This window comes from Wolffia australiana, chromosome 2, assembly GCF_029677425.1.
Source record: "Wolffia australiana isolate 7733 chromosome 2, ASM2967742v1".
NCBI lineage: Eukaryota > Viridiplantae > Streptophyta > Magnoliopsida > Alismatales > Araceae > Wolffia > Wolffia australiana.
Genome location: NC_135836.1, coordinates 989,081 through 1,015,288, shown reverse-complemented (window position 1 = coordinate 1,015,288; position 26,208 = coordinate 989,081). Strand labels below are relative to the sequence as shown.

Sequence of the window (26,208 nt, the reverse complement as noted above, 5' to 3'; positions counted from 1 at the left end):
AATTTCAGCCCAATCGGAGTTGTAGATCTCAAGATATCGCAGTTTTAGTGAGATCAAATGTGGGCCGTTGGATCTCTTTTATTTTCTCTAAAAAAATCGGAATTTCCTATTGGCTGGGCTTGATTTTCTCACTTTCCGTGTTTCGGGACACGTGCACCCTCGTTGTCCGCGTCGGCCGCACTTTCTGACTTTTCAAATCTCTCTCCTCCTATTAAATATCTTTTCTTCTCTCTCCTCTCTAGCCGCTCTACTCTCTCTGCTCTCTCTTCCGCTTTTCTCTCTCTCTCTTTTAATCACTCTATTTGACTTTTCCTATCTCTCTCCTCTCTTCTCTCCTTTCTTATTTAATTAATATATCCCTTCATTCGCCCGAATTTCGGGCGAATGACGTGGATATTCATTTTAAATGCATTTAAAATGCAAAATAAATAATCAATATATTATTTAATTAAATAAAAATCATTTCTTGCCTAAATAATGGTCAGAAAAATTCAGAAAAATTCATTAAAATATGGGAAAAATTCAGAAAAATCAGGAGATGATTTACTGACCTTAAATCAAGCAAATAAAATCATGTGAAAATATTTCTTCACTGAAACAATGTCAAATTCCATGTAAAAAATGATAAAAAATATGAAATAATAGAAAAACGACATGTTAACTGATTTCAATGTATTTTATCATGATAACATGCAAATATGACCATTAAAACACATAAATAGAATGTATAATTCAGTAATTAAGTATATTAATTTGCATGTTATCATACCCTCCCACTTAAATCATTGCTAGTCCCTTAGCAATGTATCATGAATTCTTTAGATGATTTCTTCATCCATTCATCCTTATTCATCTGCATGAAGTGTTAGAATTATCAATAACATGCTTAAACGAAACTCTCTTCTACAATTCGGATTCCACCTTGTGAGGAATATGAGTGCCGTCCTCATGGTTTGGATAGAGCTAATGAAATGAGTAGAAAGATGTACTTCTCTCTAGATATTACACTATGATCCATAATGCTCCTCACTGCACTCATCAAGTGGTGGGCCTTTCCCTCTCATAACAAGATCACTCTCTCACGGGTAGCGGCTACTTGTGTTCAAATTCTCCACTAAGTTTCCTCCCACTATAAGATGAAATTTAAACATTCTCCGCCTCCCAGTTAGCACAGAATATCAAGTGGTGTGATGGCATGGGTAAGAGCATAAGAATGAATGAAAACGAGGCTCAAAGGTGAAGAGATGGGTCGCGAATGGAGGGGAGGGTATATCAAAGATGTCTCATTTCAAGTTGCCTTCTCCCAAGACTTAGACGAAGTGAGAAAGAAATAGAAAGAAGATATAGTGAAAAATGCCCTTACTAGAATCAATAATTCAAAGCAAAAATCAATCTACCAATAATCCCTATCACAAATAACCCCATTTGTTTTCTTTGAATGAATTTTTTTTTTTAATTTTTCTCATATTTTTCTTGAGCTTGAGGACTTCCACTTTTTTTTTTTTTTTTTTTGTTGAAAGGGGTAAAAAAAACTACTAAATATTTTGAAGAAGCAAATACAAACATATTTATCATTGACTCTTATAAGGGCATGATTTTTTTTTGTTTGAAAAAAATCATTTGAGAGAAGAAGAGTTAATAAGAATATGAAGAGTGAAATTTAGACAGAATTGGAGATAGAGGTGGGATAAAAGTGATCCCATGGAAAGAGAGATAGAGTGGCTTGGGAGATGGCTACCATCCATGAAAGGCTGTTAGGTTAGAAAAAAAAAATTCAACAAGTGGATAGGAAAAATTGGCTCATGGTTGAATAAATAGATGATAATGTGGATAGCATGATAAGTAGAATGGTATGGCAAATGGCATAAGGTAGATCAAGAAAAGGGAGTTCTGTGCTTAAGGACTTGGAGAAATGCCTATCTTCCAGCCTACAGTAAGATTGACTCAATGGAAGAATGAAAACAATCAAGTAGGATCGGCTCATTGATTGGTGGCGCGATGGGGGTCCTCAATTCACTCAACTCTCTAGCATATTGAACCATAGTGCTTCAATCCTTTGATTTTCCTATCCCCTACACACCCACTAGATAACCTAGCCATTTGGAAATCAACTCTCATATCATCCAAAATCAAAGTTTGTCCCATCTTTGCATGATCATGATCCGCTATATAAAGCCAAACTTCCCTACACATGTAATTCGAATTCATGGATGAAGAATATCTCCTAAAGGTGGGTTTCATTTATACATGGAATTTATATGACATAAAGAAAAGTAAAGGTTTGCATTATGCAATGTAAACACATGAAATGTTCTCTCCCCCCCACTAAATTATGCAATGTCCTCAATGCATGGGAAAAAAATCAAAATTGAAATTCAGAAGTTCAGAATTGCAAACCTGCTTGGCGTGATCTTTGAAGGACTTACTAATGATGAGTTGACATCTCGTGTTGTTTCTGAATTGTACTTGATCATCTTCTTTATTCTGGAAAAGCTATAAACTGAAAACAACATCAAAGAAAAATTACGAGCTAGGGAATTAGGTTAATTCCCCTTTATTTGCAAAATCAAAATTCAATAATAAAAAGAGAAAAGTAGTGAAATCAAAATCCTAGATTTATGCTTCCTGTATGGTGGTTTCGATCGGATTTAGCGTTATTGTTGCCGTAGGTTGCGATATATCTTCTGCTTCCACATATGGCTTAAGTCGCATACCATTAACTGTGAACTCCTTCCCTTTCTTATGATCAAAAATCAAAACAGCTCCATTATCATATATGTCAGAAATTGTAAATGGCCCATCCCATCTTGATTTTAATTTTCCTGGAAAAATTTTCAACCTTGAATTATAAAGCCAAACCTTTTGTTGTTTCTGAAAATGCTTACGGTTAATATTCTTGTCGTGGAAGTGCTTCATCCTGGCTTTATAGATTCTTGAATTTTCGTAAGCTTCGTTCCTTAGCTCCTGGAGTTCATGCATCTGCAAACGCTGTTTTCCGCTGCATCTAAAGAGAGATTAAGTTTCTTAATAGCCCAATAAGCTCTATGTTCTATTTCAACCGGAAGATGACATGCTTTACCAAAAACCCTGTAAGGAGACATCCCTAAAGGTGTTTTGTAAGCAGTTCTATAAGCCCATAGAGCATCATATAATCTGCTAGACCAATCTTTTCCATCAGGCCTAATGATCTTCTTTATAATCTTTTTAATCTCCCTATTTGAATTCTCAATTTGACCATTTCCTTGTGGATGATATGGGCTAGTGATTCTATGTTGAACCCCATATTTTTTAAGCATGGTCCTGAATTGAGAATTATTAAAATGGCTTCCTCCATCACTTATGATTGCTCTAGGACAACCAAACATGCAAAATATATGTTGTTGAATGAATTTAAGCACTACTTTATGATCATTTGACCTAGTGGGGATTGCCTCAACCCATCTGGAAAGATAATCCACTCCCATTAAGATGTACTCATGCCCATCTGAATTAGGAAATGGTCCCATAAAATCAATCCCCCATAGGTCAAATATTTCTACTTCAATGATAGGCTGTAGTGGCATTCTATCATTCTTTTTGATATTCAGCGCTGCTTGACATTTTAAACAACTAGAGAAAAACTTAAAAGCATCAGAAAATAGAGTTGGCCAGAAAAATCCACAGTTTAAAACTTTAAATGCAGTCAATTTAGGAGCATAATGTCCAGCACATAAAGAAGAATGGCAAGCATCTAAAATGCTCCATTGTTCTTCCTCCGGTACACACCTTCTAAACACATGATCAACACCTTATTTAAAAAGCTCAGGTTCATCATAATAATAGTAATTAATATCTTTATAAAATTTCTTTCTATCATTCATATCCCAATTATTAGGTATTAATCCTGTGACAAGAAAATTCACAATATGAGCGTACCATGGAAGCCTTTTACTTTGAATTTTTAAAATATATTCGTCGAGAAAACCATCATGAATAGGAATAGATAATTCTGTAGATAATCTAGAAAGATGATCTGCAACAGTATTATCTATCCCTCGTTTATCTTTTATTTCCAAATCACATTCTTGCAAAAGTAAAATCCACCGAATTAATCTAGGTTTGGTTTCTTTTTTATTCAGTAAAAACTTTAAAGCTGCATGATCTGAAAACACAATTATTTTACTACCTAAAAGATAAGAACAAAATTTTTCTAGGGCAAAAATAATAGCAAGCAATTCTTTTTCAGTAGTTGAGTAATTTACTTGTGCTCGTCCTAGAGTCTTGCTTGCATAGTAGATGACAACTGGCTTCTTATCCACTCTTTGTCCTAAAATTGCTCCCACTGCATTGTCAGAAGCATCACACATAATTTCAAAAGGCTTACCCCAATCTGGAGCTTGCAAAATAGGGGCTTGAATTAGAGCTTCTTTAATCTGCAAAAAGGATGCTTTAGCATTTTCATCAAAAACAAATAGTTTATCTTTAGAAAGTAAATTAGTTAAGGGTTTAGAAATTTTAGCAAAATCTTTAATAAATCTTCTGTAGAAGCCAGCATGCCCTAGAAATCCCCTAAGTTGCTTTAGGGTTGTGGGCAGGGGGAGGTTCTTGATAACCTCGACTTTGGCCCTGTCCACCCTTAGCCCATCCTTGCTGATATGATGGCCTAGGACAATTCCCTCCTCCACCATAAAGTGGGATTTCTCCCAACTTAGAACCAGATTGTTCTGTACACATATCTGCAAAACCTTAGTTAAATTAGATAGACAAATATCGAATGAGGAACCAAACACTGAAAAATCATCCATAAAAATTTCCAAGCAATCCCCTACTAATTCAGAAAACATGGCAGTCATACACCTTTGAAAAGTAGCTGGAGCATTACATAACCCAAAAGGCATTCTTTTAAATGCAAAAGTACCTACTAGACATGTAAATGTTGTTTTCTCTTGATCACTTTTGTTAATTTCAATTTGATTATAACCTGAATATCCATCTAAAAAACAATAAAAATTTTGACCTGAAAGTCTTTCAAGAATCTGATCAATAAATGGTAATGGATAATGATCTTTCTTAGTCACAGAATTAAGCTTCCTATAATCAATGCATACTCTCCAACTAGAAGCTACTCGAGTTTGTACCTCATTACCATTTTCATCTTTAGTCACTGTTATTCCTGTTTTCTTAGGTACTACATGGATAGGACTTACCCATGGGCTATCTGAAATGGCATAAATAAAATCAGCTTTTAGCCATTTCATGATTTCCTTTTTAACAACCTCCAACATGTGCGGGTTAAGTCGCCTTTAGGGTTGCCTTGTTGCCCTAGAATTTTCTTCTAGAAAAATTCTTTGCTCACAAATATTTGGACTGATGCCTTTAATGTCATCAATTGTCCATCCTATAGCAGATTTATAAGTAGATCAGACATTCAAAAGCTCTAATTCTTGTTCAGATGATAACAATGATGATATGATTACAGGAAAAGACTTGCATGGTCCTAAATAAGCATATTTCAGAGATGATGGTAAAGGCTTAAGTTCAATTTCAGAATGGAAAGAAATATTTGTTGGTATGGAAGATTTTTCATTCAAACATTCATTAGATTCACAAGAAAATAAATCATAAGAGCATGGATCAAAATCAAAATCATCTTCTTCTACCAACCCTAGAAAGCAAACATCCTCACTTGTGTCTTTAGGGTATTTCATTAATTTGGAGATAGATAGTTCAATTTTTTCATCTCCTACTTTAAGTTTCACTGTACCCTTATCCCAATCCGTTGTGGCTTTCGCCGTAGCTAGGAATGGTCGACCTAAAATGATAGGGGCATGGCTCAAATTTACTGTTATTTTCATATCTGCAACTATGAAATCAACAGGAAATTTACAATTCTCCACTTTTACTATGACATCTTCTAATTTTCCATAAGGTTGCCTAATTGAACCATCGGCTAATTGTAATTCAAGAAAGATAGGTTCAAGCTCACCAAATTTAAATTTATCATACAAAGCTTTAGGCATTATGTTTACACTAGCTCCTGAATCAAGAAGTGATTTACTAAAAACCATGCCTCCTATTTCACATTTAATGAGAGGAGCACCCGGATCTCTTCTTTTCCTAGGAATATCATTCAATAAAATTGAACTGATATTTTCAGAAAGTTGTACCCTTTTCTGCTTTCTAGAAGGTGTACATAGTTCCTTCACATATTTTGCATAAGAAGGAATATTTTGTATTGCCTCAGTCAGTGGAATAGTGATGGTTGCATTTTTAAATATTTCAAGCAAATGAGAATTTTCAGGTTTTTGCTTGGATATATTTAAAGCACTAGGAAATGGAATGGGTGGTCTATAATCAAGTGGATTAGGGTCTGCCATTCGTGGATGCCTTTCCTCATCCTGGCCACCCTTATCTTTGTTGATCATTTTCCATCTCTCCATTTTCTTTATCTTGATGCTCCGACAATCCTACATTTTTTTTATGAGTATCTAACAAAACCTTCCCACTTCGTAATTTTGAAATCACACTCACATGTTCATCATTAATCATATCTTCTTCAAAGCCATGTAAAATATTCTTTGTAAAATCATGACATGATGCAACATTATTATTTTCACCAATGCAAGATTCATTTAAAATTTCGGAAGACACACAACATGATGATTCTAAATTTCTATCTACACACAACATGATATTTCTAGGATTTATATTAGGTTGGGTAGGGAGTTGACCTGGATGTCCTTCTCTTAGAAGGATTTCTTCTGATTTACCTTTGATCCTGAGAGCAGGTTGTTGTGCTTGAATCCCTTGTCCTCGCTTGAGCATCTCAATTTCCTTCTTGTGCTCTTCTAAAGTTTGCATCAACATCTTCCTTTCCTCATGCATGCTTTTTCTCTCTTCCTGTCTTTCCTGATAAAATCCATTAAAGTAGAGTTAGTGTTGTCATTATTGTTGTTAGGACGAGTAAAGGGCTTAGAAAAATTTTAAAAATTTTGCTGATATGGTTGCGGGGCGAATTGCTTTGAGGTGAAATTGTTCTTTCCTCCTTTGCTCCAATTTTGATTAGGTCGTGCATTCCATTGGTTTTGACCTGCATCTTGTTTCCCAAATGCATTAACCTGTTCAACCATAGGACAAGCCTCATCAGAATGTTCTTCACTAGAACAAAACAACAAGGTTTGTTAGTGGAATTGTTGCCCTCGTTTGCATTCGCCTTTCCTTTAGACTCCTGCAAAAAAGATTTAATATCATTGCTCATATCTTTAACTGTTTTACCAATATTGCTCATTTCTCTTTCTAGCTTATCAATCCTGATCTCCGGTTCAACTGCCTTGACGTCAATGATTCCTCCACGCTTGGGACCTGCACTTCGGTTAGTGTACGAAAAACTTTGACGGTATGTCCAATCTTCTACTAATTTTTCCATCAATTTCATGGATTCATCTGCATGGGTATCAAGGAACATTCCTCCACTAGATATATCCACTAGATGCCTTTCCTGATCATTCAATCCACCATAAAAAATTTCAACCAATTCATGAGATGGTATGCCATGATGTGGGCACTTCCTAGTGAGTGACATGAATCTCTCCCATGCTTCTCCTAGAGTGTCAGTTCCTTGACAAAAATCTCTTATATGTTTCTTAATTGAAGATGTCTTTCCATAAGAAAAGAATCTCTTTAAAAGCAAGCTTGCATTTCACTCCAAGATTGAAATTCTTGACCTACCCTTTAAACCAATCATTTGCCCTATCTTTCAAAGCAAACTGAAATAACCTTAGTTTGAGAATTTCCTGAGGAACACCTGTATAACTATAAGCAGAACAAATCTGGTTATACTCTTCCAAAAACTCATAAGGCTCCTCATTAAATCTTCCATAAAATGTAGGAAATTGATTAATCATATTCGGTCAATTCTAAAATTAACATTTTCTGGTAAAGGAGCAGATATTTTAGTGTAGGTTTCACTCTCTATAGGGTCAGAAAATTCTCTCAACCTCATTCTTCTAACACCCTGTTCAACCCCAAAATTTTGATTATTCTCCATTAAGTCACAAAAATGCTGATTTTCACCTTCGGAGCTTTCAAAAATACAATCAAAACTAGGAGTTCTACTAACTGTTTCAAGATTCACGAGATGAGGTTTTAAAGATCTCCTACCGAACATGCAATGTTAAACACATCAATATAAAAAATAATCAGTTTTGATGAACAAGAAAAATTAATTATGCAATGATGAATTTTTTTTTTCAATTTCACTATTTCATCAAAATTCACAAAATCATTGCAAAATTCAGCTCAATCCAAGACTTAATATAAAAAATAAAGAGTAATGAATCCACACAGAATAATTTAAAAATTCAAACCGTGCGTCCCCGGCAACGGCGCCAATTGATAAGCCGAAAAATCACGTAAAATTACGTGGTCGTTGCGCTTTTAGACTTATGCAATAAATTTGTAATTCCTTAATTACTAACTAAGAATATAGAGCAAGCAAGGGGTCGATCCGCAAGGAGGCAACAATTCAGAATTTTCAAACAATTTTTATGAATCAAGTCAAGTAATTTTGAATTTTGCAATATTTAATTCAATTAATATTAAATAATATTCTTAAAATAATCAAAATTAAGTAAAACTTAATTTTCATTTCAGTCAGATAATTCCAGATAAGAATATTATTATTATTATAAGCTCATAAAATATAAATTATTAATTTCCCAATTTAATAAAATTTATAATAATTTTCAGAATTAAAATTGGGAATTTAATAATCAAGAAAGTGATTTTTGAATTGGAGTTCAAACTGGATGAATTTTCGGTTCAAATTTTATTTTTGGGTTTTCTATATATTAAATTAAATTCCTAAACAATAAAAACCGAAATCTAGAGAGAGAAACAAATCAAATTAACCTAGAGAGAGAAAGTGAAGAAATTGGGGAAAGCCCCAATTTCGACCCTAAATTAAAAATGTAATGAAGCAGAAATGTCCTAAAATAATTAAGAATTAATTATCAAAAGTCAGATCTCGAATCAAAATCAAAAAGAAGTGCTGATGCATTCAAAACATGAATCTAGGGCATGTACATTTCGCCCATGCCAAGGCGTTTTCGAATCGTTCTAGAAGATGATCAAATACAATTCAGAAACTTACAAATTTGATAAAGAGATCTAGATCTGACGACTTCCAGAATGCCTCCTGTGTCCTTCCTGGCCAATTGCTTGGGGAGAGCCTCCAAAAGTGAATTTCGCCTTTTTTCTGACCTCTATTTAAAGATCCAACCGTCCAGATTGTAGAGGAGGAAAAGACGAACCTGCCCTCAAAATTTCAGCCCAATCGGAGTTGTAGATCTCAAGATATCGCAGTTTTAGTGAGATCAAATGTGGGCCGTTGGATCTCTTTTATTTTCTCTAAAAAATCGGAATTTCCTATTGGCTGGGCTTGATTTTCTCGCTTTCCGTGTTTCGGGACACGTGCACCCTCGTTGTCCGCGTCGGCCGCACTTTCTGACTTTTCAAATCTCTCTCCTCCTATTAAATATCTTTTCTTCTCTCTCCTCTCTAGCCGCTCTACTCTCTCTCCTCTCTCTTCCGCTTTTCTCTCTCTCTCTTTTAATCACTCTATTTGACTTTTCCTATCTCTCTCCTCTCTTCTCTCCTTTCTTATTTAATTAATATATCCCTTCATTCGCCCGAATTTCGGGCGAATGACGTGGATATTCATTTTAAATGCATTTAAAATGCAAAATAAATAATCAATATATTATTTAATTAAATAAAAATCATTTCTTGCCTAAATAATGGTCAGAAAAATTCAGAAAAATTCATAAAAATATGGGAAAAATTCAGAAAAATCAGGAGATGATTTACTGACCTTAAATCAAGCAAATAAAATCATGTGAAAATATTTCTTCACTGAAACAATGTCAAATTCCATGTAAAAAATGATAAAAAATATGAAATAATAGAAAAACGACATGTTAACTGATTTCAATGTATTTTATCATGATAACATGCAAATATGACCATTAAAACACATAAATAGAATGTATAATTCAGTAATTAAGTATATTAATTTGCATGTTATCATACCCCCCCACTTAAATCATTGCTAGTCCCTTAGCAATGTATCATGAATTCTTTAGATGATTTCTTCATCCATTCATCCTTATTCATCTGCATGAAGTGTTAGAATTATCAATAACATGCTTAAACGAAACTCTCTTCTACAATTCGGATTCCACCTTGTGAGGAATATGAGTGCCGTCCTCATGGTTTGGATAGAGCTAATGAAATGAGTAGAAAGATGTACTTCTCTCTAGATATTACACTATGATCCATAATGCTCCTCACTGCACTCATCAAGTGGTGGGCCTTTCCCTCTCATAACAAGATCACTCTCTCACGGGTAGCGGCTACTTGTGTTCAAATTCTCCACTAAGTTTCCTCCCACTATAAGATGAAATTTAAACATTCTCCGCCTCCCAGTTAGCACAGAATATCAAGTGGTGTGATGGCATGGGTAAGAGCATAAGAATGAATGAAAAACGTAGGCTCAAAGGTGAAGAGATGGGTCGCGAATGGAGGGGAGGGTATATCAAAGATGTCTCATTTCAAGTTGCCTTCTCCCAAGACTTAGACGAAGTGAGAAAGAAATAGAAAGAAGATATAGTGAAAAATGCCCTTACTAGAATCAATAATTCAAAGCAAAAATCAATCTACCAATAATCCCTATCACAAATAACCCCATTTGTTTTCTTTGAATGAATTTTTTTTTTTTTTAATTTCCCTCATATTTTTTCTTGAGCTTGAGGACTTCCACTTTTTTTTTTTTTTTGAAAGGGGTAAAAAAAACTACTAAATATTTTGAAGAAGCAAATACAAACATATTTATCATTGACTCTTATAAGGGCATGATTTTTTTTTGTTTGAAAAAAATCATTGGAGAGAAGAAGAGTTAATAAGAATATGAAGAGTGAAATTTAGACAGAATTGGAGATAGAGGTGGGATAAAAGTGATCCCATGGAAAGAGAGATAGAGTGGCTTGGGAGATGGCTACCATCCATGAAAGGCTGTTAGGTTAGAAAAAAAAAAATTCAACAAGTGGATAGGAAAAATTGGCTCATGGTTGAATAAATAGATGATAATGTGGATAGCATGATAAGTAGAATGGTATGGCAAATGGCATAAGGTAGATCAAGAAAAGGGAGTTCTGTGCTTAAGGACTTGGAGAAATGCCTATCTTCCAGCCTACAGTAAGATTGACTCAATGGAAGAATGAAAACAATCAAGTAGGATCGGCTCATTGATTGGTGGCGCGATGGGGGTCCTCAATTCACTCAACTCTCTAGCATATTGAACCATAGTGCTTCAATCCTTTGATTTTCCTATCCCCTACACACCCACTAGATAACCTAGCCATTTGAAATCAACTCTCATATCATCCAAAATCAAAGTTTGTCCCATCTTTGCATGATCATGATCCGCTATATAAAGCCAAACTTCCCTACACATGTAATTCGAATTCATGGATGAAGAATATCTCCTAAAGGTGGGTTTCATTTATACATGGAATTTATATGACATAAAGAAAAGTAAAGGTTTGCATTATGCAATGTAAACACATGAAATGTTCTCTCCCCCCCACTAAATTATGCAATGTCCTCAATGCATGGGAAAAATCAAAATTGAAATTCAGAAGTTCAGAATTGCAAACCTGCTTACGTGATCTTTGAAGGACTTACTAATGATGAGTTGACATCTCGTGTTGTTTCTGAATTGTACTTGATCATCTTCTTTATTCTGGAAAAGCTATAAACTGAAAACAACATCAAAGAAAAATTACGAGCTAGGGAATTAGGTTAATTCCCCTTTATTTGCAAAATCAAAATTCAATAATAAAAAGAGAAAAGTAGTGAAATCAAAATCCTAGATTTATGCTTCCTGTATGGTGGTTTCGATCGGATTTAGCGTTATTGTTGCCGTAGGTTGCGATATATCTTCTGCTTCCACATATGGCTTAAGTCGCATACCATTAACTGTGAACTCCTTCCCTTTCTTATGATCAAAAATCAAAACAGCTCCATTATCATATATGTCAGAAATTGTAAATGGCCCATCCCATCTTGATTTTAATTTTCCTGGAAAAATTTTCAACCTTGAATTATAAAGCCAAACCTTTTGTTGTTTCTGAAAATGCTTACGGTTAATATTCTTGTCGTGGAAGTGCTTCATCCTGGCTTTATAGATTCTTGAATTTTCGTAAGCTTCGTTCCTTAGCTCCTGGAGTTCATGCATCTGCAATAAACGCTGTTTTCCCGCTGCATCTAAAGAGAGATTAAGTTTCTTAATAGCCCAATAAGCTCTATGTTCTATTTCAACCGGAAGATGACATGCTTTACCAAAAAAAACCCTGTAAGGAGACATCCCTAAAGGTGTTTTGTAAGCAGTTCTATAAGCCCATAGAGCATCATATAATCTGCTAGACCAATCTTTTCCATCAGGCCTAATGATCTTCTTTATAATCTTTTTAATCTCCCTATTTGAATTCTCAATTTGACCATTTCCTTGTGGATGATATGGGCTAGTGATTCTATGTTGAACCCCATATTTTTTAAGCATGGTCCTGAATTGAGAATTATTAAAATGGCTTCCTCCATCACTTATGATTGCTCTAGGACAACCAAACATGCAAAATATATGTTGTTGAATGAATTTAAGCACTACTTTATGATCATTTGACCTAGTGGGATTGCCTCAACCCATCTGGAAAGATAATCCACTCCCATTAAGATGTACTCATGCCCATCTGAATTAGGAAATGGTCCCATAAAATCAATCCCCCATAGGTCAAATATTTCTACTTCAATGATAGGCTGTAGTGGCATTCTATCATTCTTTTTGATATTCAGCGCTGCTTGACATTTTAAACAACTAGAGAAAAACTTAAAAGCATCAGAAAATAGAGTTGGCCAGAAAAATCCACAGTTTAAAACTTTAAATGCAGTCAATTTAGGAGCATAATGTCCAGCACATAAAGAAGAATGGCAAGCATCTAAAATGCTCCATTGTTCTTCCTCCGTACACACCTTCTAAACACATGATCAACACCTTATTTAAAAAGCTCAGGTTCATCATAATAATAGTAATTAATATCTTTATAAAATTTCTTTCTATCATTCATATCCCAATTATTAGGTATTAATCCTGTGACAAGAAAATTCACAATATGAGCGTACCATGGAAGCCTTTTACTTTGAATTTTTAAAATATATTCGAGAAAACCATCATGAATAGGAATAGATAATTCTGTAGATAATCTAGAAAGATGATCTGCAACAGTATTATCTATCCTCGTTATCTTTTATTTCCAAATCACATTCTTGCAAAAGTAAAATCCACCGAATTAATCTAGGTTTGGTTTCTTTTTTATTCAGTAAAAACTTTAAAGCTGCATGATCTGAAAACACAATTATTTTACTACCTAAAAGATAAGAACAAAATTTTTCTAGGGCAAAAATAATAGCAAGCAATTCTTTTTCAGTAGTTGAGTAATTTACTTGTGCTCGTCCTAGAGTCTTGCTTGCATAGTAGATGACAACTGGCTTCTTATCCACTCTTTGTCCTAAAATTGCTCCCACTGCATTGTCAGAAGCATCACACATAATTTCAAAAGGCTTACCCCAATCTGGAGCTTGCAAAATAGGGGCTTGAATTAGAGCTTCTTTAATCTGCAAAAAGGATGCTTTAGCATTTTCATCAAAAACAAATAGTTTATCTTTAGAAAGTAAATTAGTTAAGGGTTTAGAAATTTTAGCAAAATCTTTAATAAATCTTCTGTAGAAGCCAGCATGCCCTAGAAATCCCCTAAGTTGCTTTAGGGTTGTGGGCAGGGGGAGGTTCTTGATAACCTCGACTTTGGCCCTGTCCACCCTTAGCCCATCCTTGCTGATATGATGGCCTAGGACAATTCCCTCCTCCACCATAAAGTGGGATTTCTCCCAACTTAGAACCAGATTGTTCTGTACACATATCTGCAAAACCTTAGTTAAATTAGATAGACAAATATCGAATGAGGAACCAAACACTGAAAAATCATCCATAAAAATTTCCAAGCAATCCCCTACTAATTCAGAAAACATGGCAGTCATACACCTTTGAAAAGTAGCTGGAGCATTACATAACCCAAAAGGCATTCTTTTAAATGCAAAAGTACCTACTAGACATGTAAATGTTGTTTTCTCTTGATCACTTTTGTTAATTTCAATTTGATTATAACCTGAATATCCATCTAAAAAACAATAAAAATTTTGACCTGAAAGTCTTTCAAGAATCTGATCAATAAATGGTAATGGATAATGATCTTTCTTAGTCACAGAATTAAGCTTCCTATAATCAATGCATACTCTCCAACTAGAAGCTACTCGAGTTTGTACCTCATTACCATTTTCATCTTTAGTCACTGTTATTCCTGTTTTCTTAGGTACTACATGGATAGGACTTACCCATGGGCTATCTGAAATGGCATAAATAAAATCAGCTTTTAGCCATTTCATGATTTCCTTTTTAACAACCTCCAACATGTGCGGGTTAAGTCGCCTTTAGGGTTGCCTTGTTGCCTAGAATTTTCTTCTAGAAAAATTCTTTGCTCACAAATATTTGGACTGATGCCTTTAATGTCATCAATTGTCCATCCTATAGCAGATTTATAAGTAGATCAGACATTCAAAAGCTCTAATTCTTGTTCAGATGATAACAATGATGATATGATTACAGGAAAAGACTTGCATGGTCCTAAATAAGCATATTTCAGAGATGATGGTAAAGGCTTAAGTTCAATTTCAGAATGGAAAGAAATATTTGTTGGTATGGAAGATTTTTCATTCAAACATTCATTAGATTCACAAGAAAATAAATCATAAGAGCATGGATCAAAATCAAAATCATCTTCTTCTACCAACCCTAGAAAGCAAACATCCTCACTTGTGTCTTTAGGGTATTTCATTAATTTGGAGATAGATAGTTCAATTTTTTCATCTCCTACTTTAAGTTTCACTGTACCCTTATCCCAAGCCGTTGTGGCTTTCACGTAGCTAGGAATGGTCGACCTAAAATGATAGGGCATGGCTCAAATTTACTGTTATTTTCATATCTGCAACTATGAAATCAACAGGAAATTTACAATTCTCCACTTTTACTATGACATCTTCTAATTTTCCATAAGGTTGCCTAATTGAACCATCGGCTAATTGTAATTCAAGAAAGATAGGTTCAAGCTCACCAAATTTAAATTTATCATACAAAGCTTTAGGCATTATGTTTACACTAGCTCCTGAATCAAGAAGTGATTTACTAAAAACCATGCCTCCTATTTCACATTTAATGAGAGGAGCACCCGGATCTCTTCTTTTCCTAGGAATATCATTCAATAAAATTGAACTGATATTTTCAGAAAGTTGTACCCTTTTCTGCTTTCTAGAAGGTGTACATAGTTCCTTCACATATTTTGCATAAGAAGGAATATTTTGTATTGCCTCAGTCAGTGGAATAGTGATGGTTGCATTTTTAAATATTTCAAGCAAATGAGAATTTTCAGGTTTTTGCTTGGATATATTTAAAGCACTAGGAAATGGAATGGGTGGTCTATAATCAAGTGGATTAGGGTCTGCCATTCGTGGATGCCTTTCCTCATCCTGGCCACCCTTATCTTTGTTGATCATTTTCCATCTCTCCATTTTCTTTATCTTGATGCTCCGACAATCCTACATTTTTTTTATGAGTATCTAACAAAACCTTCCCACTTCGTAATTTTGAAATCACACTCACATGTTCATCATTAATCATATCTTCTTCAAAGCCATGTAAAATATTCTTTGTAAAATCATGACATGATGCAACATTATTATTTTCACCAATGCAAGATTCATTTAAAATTTCGGAAGACACACAACATGATGATTCTAAATTTCTATCTACACACAACATGATATTTCTAGGATTTATATTAGGTTGGGTAGGGAGTTGACCTGGATGTCCTTCTCTTAGAAGGATTTCTTCTGATTTACCTTTGATCCTGAGAGCAGGTTGTTGTGCTTGAATCCCTTGTCCTCGCTTGAGCATCTCAATTTCCTTCTTGTGCTCTTCTAAAGTTTGCATCAACATCTTCCTTTCCTCATGCATGCTTTTTCTCTCTTCCTGTCTTTCCCTGATAAAATCCATTAAAGTAGAGTTAGTGTTGTCATTATTGTTGTTAGGACGAGAGTAAAAGGGCTTAGAAAAATTTTAAAAATTTTGCTGATATGGTTGCGGGGCGAATTGCTTTGAGGTGAAATTGTTCTTTCCTCCTTTGCTCCAATTTTGATTAGGTCGTGCATTCCATTGGTTTTGACCTGCATCTTGTTTCCCAAATGCATTAACCTGTTCAACCATAGGACAAGCCTCATCAGAATGTTCTTCACTAGAACAAAAACAACAAGGTTTGTTAGTGGAATTGTTGCCCTCGTTTGCATTCGCCTTTCCTTTAGACTCCTGCAAAAAAGATTTAATATCATTGCTCATATCTTTAACTGTTTTACCAATATTGCTCATTTCTCTTTCTAGCTTATCAATCCTGATCTCTGGTTCAACTGCTTTGACGTCAATGATTCCTCCACGCTTGGGACCTGCACTTCGGTTAGTGTACGAAAAACTTTGACGGTATGTCCAATCTTCTACTAATTTTTCCATCAATTTCATGGATTCATCTGCATGGGTATCAAGGAACATTCCTCCACTAGATATATCCACTAGATGCCTTTCCTGATCATTCAATCCACCATAAAAAATTTCAACCAATTCATGAGATGGTATGCCATGATGTGGGCACTTCCTAGTGAGTGACATGAATCTCTCCCATGCTTCTCCTAGAGTGTCAGTTCCTTGACAAAAATCTCTTATATGTTTCTTAATTGAAGATGTCTTTCCATAAGAAAAGAATCTCTTTAAAAGCAAGCTTGCATTTCACTCCAAGATTGAAATTCTTGACCTACCCTTTAAACCAATCTTTTGCCCTATCTTTCAAAGCAAACTGAAATAACCTTAGTTTGAGAATTTCCTGAGGAACACCTGCATAACTATTAGCAGAACAAATCTGGTTATACTCTTCCAAAAACTCATAAGGCTCCTCATTAATTCTTCCATAAAATGGAGGCAATTGATTAATCATATTCGGTCAATTCTAAAATTAACATTTTCTGGTAAAGGAGCAGATATTTTACTGTAGGTTTCACTCTCTATAGGGTCAGAAAATTCTCTCAACCTCATTCTTCTAACACCCTGTTCAACCCCAAAATTTTGATTATTCTCCATTAAGTCACAAAAATGCTGATTTTCACCTTCGAGCTTTCAAAAATACAATCAAAACTAGGAGTTCTACTAACTGTTTCAAGATAAACGAGATGAGGTTTTGAAGCCCTCCTAACGAACATGCAATGTTAAAAACATCAATATAAAAAATAATCAGTTTTGATGAACAAGAAAAATTAATTATGCAATGATGAATTTTTTTTTTCAATTTCACTATTTCATCAAAATTCACAAAATCATTGCAAAATTCAGCTCAATCCAAGACTTAATATAAAAAATAAAGAGTAATGAATCCACACAGAATAATTTAAAAATTCAAACTGCAAGGCCCCCGTAACGGCGCCAATTGATAAGCAAAAATCACGTAAAATTACGTGGTCGTTGCGCTTTTAGACTTATGCAATAAATTTGTAATTCCCTTAATTACTAACTAAGAATATAGAGCAAGCAAGGGTCGATCCGCATGAGGCAACAATTCAGAATTTTCAAACAATTTTTATGAATCAAGTCAAGTAATTTTGAATTTTGCAATATTTAATTCAATTAATATTAAATAATATTCTTAAAATAATCAAAATTAAGTAAAACTTAATTTTCATTTCAGTCAGATAATTCCAGATAAGAATATTATTATTATTATAAGCTCATAAAAATATAAATTATTAATTTCCCAATTTAATAAAATTTATAATAATTTTCAGAATTAAAATTGGGAATTTAATAATCAAGAAAGTGATTTTTGAATTGGAGTTCAAACTGGATGAATTTTCGGTTCAAATTTTATTTTTGGGTTTTCTATATATTAAATTAAATTCCTAAACAATAAAAACCGAAATCTAGAGAGAGAAACAAATCAAATTAACCTAGAGAGAGAAAGTGAAGAAATTGGGGAAAGCCCCAATTTCGACCCTAAATTAAAAATGTAATGAAGCAGAAATGTCCTAAAATAATTAAGAATTAATTATCAAAAGTCAGATCTCGAATCAAAATCAAAAAGAAGTGCTGATGCATTCAAAACATGAATCTAGGGCATGTACATTTCGCCCATGCCAAGGCGTTTTCGAATCGTTCTAGAAGATGATCAAATACAATTCAGAAACTTACAAATTTGATAAAGAGATCTAGATCTGACGACTTCCAGAATGCCTCCTGTGTCCTTCCTGGCCAATTGCTTGGGGAGAGCCTCCAAAAGTGAATTTCGCCTTTTTTCTGACCTCTATTTAAAGATCCAACAGTCCAGATTGTAGAGGAGGAAAAGACGAACCTGCCCTCAAAATTTCAGCCCAATCGGAGTTGTAGATCTCAAGATATCGCAGTTTTAGTGAGATCAAATGTGGGCCGTTGGATCTCTTTTATTTTCTCTAAAAAAATCGGAATTTCCTATTGGCTGGGCTTGATTTTCTCGCTTTCCGTGTTTCGGGACACGTGCACCCTCGTTGTCCGCGTCGGCCGCACTTTCTGACTTTTCAAATCTCTCTCCTCCTATTAAATATCTTTTCTTCTCTCTCCTCTCTAGCCGCTCTACTCTCTCTCCTCTCTCTTCCGCTTTTCTCTCTCTCTCTTTTAATCACTCTATTTGACTTTTCCTATCTCTCTCCTCTCTTCTCTCCTTTCTTATTTAATTAATATATCCCTTCATTCGCCCGAATTTCGGGCGAATGACGTGGATATTCATTTTAAATGCATTTAAAATGCAAAATAAATAATCAATATATTATTTAATTAAATAAAAATCATTTCTTGCCTAAATAATGGTCAGAAAAATTCAGAAAAATTCATTAAAATATGGGAAAAATTCAGAAAAATCAGGAGATGATTTACTGACCTTAAATCAAGCAAATAAAATCATGTGAAAATATTTCTTCACTGAAACAATGTCAAATTCCATGTAAAAAATGATAAAAAATATGAAATAATAGAAAAACGACATGTTAACTGATTTCAATGTATTTTATCATGATAACATGCAAATATGACCATTAAAACACATAAATAGAATGTATAATTCAGTAATTAAGTATATTAATTTGCATGTTATCATACCCCCCCACTTAAATCATTGCTAGTCCCTTAGCAATGTATCATGAATTCTTTAGATGATTTCTTCATCCATTCATCCTTATTCATCTGCATGAAGTGTTAGAATTATCAATAACATGCTTAAACGAAACTCTCTTCTACAATTCGGATTCCACCTTGTGAGGAATATGAGTGCCGTCCTCATGGTTTGGATAGAGCTAATGAAATGAGTAGAAAGATGTACTTCTCTCTAGATATTACACTATGATCCATAATGCTCCTCACTGCACTCATCAAGTGGTGGGCCTTTCCCTCTCATAACAAGATCACTCTCTCACGGGTAGCGGCTACTTGTGTTCAAATTCTCCACTAAGTTTCCTCCCACTATAAGATGAAATTTAAACATTCTCCGCCTCCCAGTTAGCACAGAAGATCAAGTGGTGTGAGGGCATGGGTGAGAGGATAAGAAGGAATGAAAACGAGGCTCAAAGGTGAAGAGATGGGTCGCGAATGGAGGGGAGGGTATATCAAAGATGTCTCATTTCAAGTTGCCTTCTCCCAAGACTTAGACGAAGTGAGAAAGAAATAGAAAGAAGATATAGTGAAAAATGCCCTTACTAGAATCAATAATTCAAAGCAAAAATCAATCTACCAATAATCCCTATCACAAATACCCCCATCTGTTTTCTTTGAATGAATTTTTTTTTAATTTCCTCATATTTTTCTTGAGCTTGAGGACTTCCACTTTTTTTTTTTTTTTTGAAAGGGGTAAAAAAAACTACTAAATATTTTGAAGAAGCAAATACAAACATATTTATCATTGACTCTTATAAGGGCATGATTTTTTTTTGTTTGAAAAAAATCATTGGAGAGAAGAAGAGTTAATAAGAATATGAAGAGTGAAATTTAGACAGAATTGGAGATAGAGGTGGGATAAAAGTGATCCCATGGAAAGAGAGATAGAGTGGCATGGGAGATGGCTACCATCCATGAAAGGCTGTTAGGTTAGAAAAAAATTCAACAAGTGGATAGGAAAAATTGGCTCATGGTTGAATAAATAGATGATAATGTGGATAGCATGATAAGTAGAATGGTATGGCAAATGGCATAAGGTAGATCAAGAAAAGGGAGTTCTGTGCTTAAGGACTTGGAGAAATGCCTATCTTCCAGCCTACAGTAAGATTGACTCAATGGAAGAATGAAAACAATCAAGTAGGATCGGCTCATTGATTGGTGGCGCGATGGGGGTCCTCAATTCACTCAACTCTCTAGCATATTGAACCATAGTGCTTCAATCCTTTGATTTTCCTATCCCCTACACACCCACTAGATAACCTAGCCATTTGAAATCAACTCTCATATCATCCAAAATCAAAGTTTGTCCCATCTTTGCATGATCATGATCCGCTATATAAAGCCAAACTTCCCTACACATGTAATTAATTCATGGATGAAGAATATCTCCTAAAGGTGGGTTTCATTTATACATGGAATTTATATGACATAAAGAAAAGTAAAGGTTTGCATTATGCAATGTAAACACATGAAATGTTCTCTCCCCCCCACTAAATTATGCAATGTCCTCAATGCATGGGAAAAAAATCAAAATTGAAATTCAGAAGTTCAGAATTGCAAACCTGCTTGGCGTGATCTTTGAAGGACTTACTAATGATGAGTTGACATCTCGTGTTGTTTCTGAATTGTACTTGATCATCTTCTTTATTCTGGAAAAGCTATAAACTGAAAACAACATCAAAGAAAAATTACGAGCTAGGGAATTAGGTTAATTCCCCTTTATTTGCAAAATCAAAATTCAATAATAAAAAGAGAAAAGTAGTGAAATCAAAATCCTAGATTTATGCTTCCTGTATGGTGGTTTCGATCGGATTTAGCGTTATTGTTGCCGTAGGTTGCGATATATCTTCTGCTTCCACATATGGCTTAAGTCGCATACCATTAACTGTGAACTCCTTCCCTTTCTTATGATCAAAAATCAAAACAGCTCCATTATCATATATGTCAGAAATTGTAAATGGCCCATCCCATCTTGATTTTAATTTTCCTGGAAAAATTTTCAACCTTGAATTATAAAGCCAAACCTTTTGTTGTTTCTGAAAATGCTTACGGTTAATATTCTTGTCGTGGAAGTGCTTCATCCTGGCTTTATAGATTCTTGAATTTTCGTAAGCTTCGTTCCTTAGCTCCTGGAGTTCATGCATCTGCAATAAACGCTGTTTTCCCGCTGCATCTAAAGAGAGATTAAGTTTCTTAATAGCCCAATAAGCTCTATGTTCTATTTCAACCGGAAGATGACATGCTTTACCAAAAAAAACCCTGTAAGGAGACATCCCTAAAGGTGTTTTGTAAGCAGTTCTATAAGCCCATAGAGCATCATATAATCTGCTAGACCAATCTTTTCCATCAGGCCTAATGATCTTCTTTATAATCTTTTAATCTCCCTATTTGAATTCTCAATTTGACCATTTCCTTGTGGATGATATGGGCTAGTGATTCTATGTTGAACCCCATATTTTTTAAGCATGGTCCTGAATTGAGAATTATTAAAATGGCTTCCTCCATCACTTATGATTGCTCTAGGACAACCAAACATGCAAAATATATGTTGTTGAATGAATTTAAGCACTACTTTATGATCATTTGACCTAGTGGGGATTGCCTCAACCCATCTGGAAAGATAATCCACTCCCATTAAGATGTACTCATGCCCATCTGAATTAGGAAATGGTCCCATAAAATCAATCCCCCATAGGTCAAATATTTCTACTTCAATGATAGGCTGTAGTGGCATTCTATCATTCTTTTTGATATTCAGCGCTGCTTGACATTTTAAACAACTAGAGAAAAACTTAAAAGCATCAGAAAATAGAGTTGGCCAGAAAAATCCACAGTTTAAAACTTTAAATGCAGTCAATTTAGGAGCATAATGTCCAGCACATAAAGAAGAATGGCAAGCATCTAAAATGCTCCATTGTTCTTCCTCCGGTACACACCTTCTAAACACATGATCAACACCTTATTTAAAAAGCTCAGGTTCATCATAATAATAGTAATTAATATCTTTATAAAATTTCTTTCTATCATTCATATCCCAATTATTAGGTATTAATCCTGTGACAAGAAAATTCACAATATGAGCGTACCATGGAAGCCTTTTACTTTGAATTTTTAAAATATATTCGTCGAGAAAACCATCATGAATAGGAATAGATAATTCTGTAGATAATCTAGAAAGATGATCTGCAACAGTATTATCTATCCCTCGTTTATCTTTTATTTCCAAATCACATTCTTGCAAAAGTAAAATCCACCGAATTAATCTAGGTTTGGTTTCTTTTTTATTCAGTAAAAACTTTAAAGCTGCATGATCTGAAAACACAATTATTTTACTACCTAAAAGATAAGAACAAAATTTTTCTAGGGCAAAAATAATAGCAAGCAATTCTTTTTCAGTAGTTGAGTAATTTACTTGTGCTCGTCCTAGAGTCTTGCTTGCATAGTAGATGACAACTGGCTTCTTATCCACTCTTTGTCCTAAAATTGCTCCCACTGCATTGTCAGAAGCATCACACATAATTTCAAAAGGCTTACCCCAATCTGGAGCTTGCAAAATAGGGGCTTGAATTAGAGCTTCTTTAATCTGCAAAAAGGATGCTTTAGCATTTTCATCAAAAACAAATAGTTTATCTTTAGAAAGTAAATTAGTTAAGGGTTTAGAAATTTTAGCAAAATCTTTAATAAATCTTCTGTAGAAGCCAGCATGCCCTAGAAATCCCCTAAGTTGCTTTGGGGTTGTGGGCAGGGGGAGGTTCTTGATAACCTCGAACTTGGCCCTGTCCACCCTTAGCCCATCCTTGCTGATATGATGGCCTAGGACAATTCCTCCTCCACCATAAAGTGATTTCTCCCAACTTAGAACCAGATTGTTCTGTACACATATCTGCAAAACCTTAGTTAAATTAGATAGACAAATATCGAATGAGGAACCAAACACTGAAAAATCATCCATAAAAATTTCCAAGCAATCCCCTACTAATTCAGAAAACATGGCAGTCATACACCTTTGAAAAGTACCTGGAGCATTACATAACCCCAAAGGCATTCTTTTAAATGCAAAAGTACCTACTAGACATGTAAATGTTGTTTTCTCTTGATCACTTTTGTTAATTTCAATTTGATTATAACCTGAATATCCATCTAAAAAACAATAAAAATTTTGACCTGAAAGTCTTTCAAGAATCTGATCAATAAATGGTAATGGATAATGATCTTTCTTAGTCACAGAATTAAGCTTCCTATAATCAATGCATACTCTCCAACTAGAAGCTACTCGAGTTTGTACCTCATTACCATTTTCATCTTTAGTCACTGTTATTCCTGTTTTCTTAGGTACTACATGGATAGGACTTACCCATGGGCTATCTGAAATGGCATAAATAAAATCAGCTTTTAGCCATTTCATGATTTCCTTTTTAACAACCTCCAACATGTGCGGGTTAAGTCGCCTTTAGGGTTGCCTTGTTGCCCTAGAATTTTCTTCTAGAAAAATTCTTTGCTCACAAATATTTGGACTGATGCCTTTAATGTCATCAATTGTCCATCCTATAGCAGATTTATAAGTAGATCAGACATTCAAAAGCTCTAATTCTTGTTCAGATGATAACAATGATGATATGATTACAGGAAAAGACTTGCATGGTCCTAAATAAGCATATTTCAGAGATGATGGTAAAGGCTTAAGTTCAATTTCAGAATGGAAAGAAATATTTGTTGGTATGGAAGATTTTTCATTCAAACATTCATTAGATTCACAAGAAAATAAATCATAAGAGCATGGATCAAAATCAAAATCATCTTCTTCTACCAACCCTAGAAAGCAAACATCCTCACTTGTGTCTTTAGGGTATTTCATTAATTTGGAGATAGATAGTTCAATTTTTTCATCTCCTACTTTAAGTTTCACTGTACCCTTATCCCAATCCGTTGTGGCTTTCGCCGTAGCTAGGAATGGTCGACCTAAAATGATAGGGGCATGGCTCAAATTTACTGTTATTTTCATATCTGCAACTATGAAATCAACAGGAAATTTACAATTCTCCACTTTTACTATGACATCTTCTAATTTTCCATAAGGTTGCCTAATTGAACCATCGGCTAATTGTAATTCAAGAAAGATAGGTTCAAGCTCACCAAATTTAAATTTATCATACAAAGCTTTAGGCATTATGTTTACACTAGCTCCTGAATCAAGAAGTGATTTACTAAAAACCATGCCTCCTATTTCACATTTAATGAGAGGAGCACCCGGATCTCTTCTTTTCCTAGGAATATCATTCAATAAAATTGAACTGATATTTTCAGAAAGTTGTACCCTTTTCTGCTTTCTAGAAGGTGTACATAGTTCCTTCACATATTTTGCATAAGAAGGAATATTTTGTATTGCCTCAGTCAGTGGAATAGTGATGGTTGCATTTTTAAATATTTCAAGCAAATGAGAATTTTCAGGTTTTTGCTTGGATATATTTAAAGCACTAGGAAATGGAATGGGTGGTCTATAATCAAGTGGATTAGGGTCTGCCATTCGTGGATGCCTTTCCTCATCCTGGCCACCCTTATCTTTGTTGATCATTTTCCATCTCTCCATTTTCTTTATCTTGATGCTCGACAATCCTACATTTTTTTATGAGTATCTAACAAAACCTTCCCACTTCGTAATTTTGAAATCACACTCACATGTTCATCATTAATCATATCTTCTTCAAAGCCATGTAAAATATTCTTTGTAAAATCATGACATGATGCAACATTATTATTTTCACCAATGCAAGATTCATTTAAAATTTCGGAAGACACACAACATGATGATTCTAAATTTCTATCTACACACAACATGATATTTCTAGGATTTATATTAGGTTGGGTAGGGAGTTGACCTGGATGTCCTTCTCTTAGAAGGATTTCTTCTGATTTACCTTTGATCCTGAGAGCAGGTTGTTGTGCTTGAATCCCTTGTCCTCGCTTGAGCATCTCAATTTCCTTCTTGTGCTCTTCTAAAGTTTGCATCAACATCTTCCTTTCCTCATGCATGCTTTTTCTCTCTTCCTGTCTTTCCCTGATAAAATCCATTAAAGTAGAGTTAGTGTTGTCATTATTGTTGTTAGGACGAGAGTAAAAGGGCTTAGAAAAATTTTAAAAATTTTGCTGATATGGTTGCGGGGCGAATTGCTTTGAGGTGAAATTGTTCTTTCCTCCTTTGCTCCAATTTTGATTAGGTCGTGCATTCCATTGGTTTTGACCTGCATCTTGTTTCCCAAATGCATTAACCTGTTCAACCATAGGACAAGCCTCATCAGAATGTTCTTCACTAGAACAAAAACAACAAGGTTTGTTAGTGGAATTGTTGCCCTCGTTTGCATTCGCCTTTCCTTTAGACTCCTGCAAAAAAGATTTAATATCATTGCTCATATCTTTAACTGTTTTACCAATATTGCTCATTTCTCTTTCTAGCTTATCAATCCTGATCTCCGGTTCAACTGCCTTGACGTCAATGATTCCTCCACGCTTGGGACCTGCACTTCGGTTAGTGTACGAAAAACTTTGACGGTATGTCCAATCTTCTACTAATTTTTCCATCAATTTCATGGATTCATCTGCATGGGTATCAAGGAACATTCCTCCACTAGATATATCCACTAGATGCCTTTCCTGATCATTCAATCCACCATAAAAAATTTCAACCAATTCATGAGATGGTATGCCATGATGTGGGCACTTCCTAGTGAGTGACATGAATCTCTCCCATGCTTCTCCTAGAGTGTCAGTTCCTTGACAAAAATCTCTTATATGTTTCT

The 26,208-nt window shown here is 34.6% G+C and overlaps 3 pseudogenes; all 3 read left to right on the top strand.

The window, feature by feature from the left end:
- The first annotated feature begins 7,526 nt into the window (after window positions 1-7,526).
- LOC144700392 (small nucleolar RNA R71) lies at window positions 7,527-7,623 on the top strand (annotated as a pseudogene).
- A 9,200-nt stretch (window positions 7,624-16,823) lies between these two features.
- Window positions 16,824-16,920, top strand: LOC144700391 (small nucleolar RNA R71; annotated as a pseudogene).
- A 9,191-nt stretch (window positions 16,921-26,111) lies between these two features.
- LOC144700390 (small nucleolar RNA R71) lies at window positions 26,112-26,208 on the top strand (annotated as a pseudogene).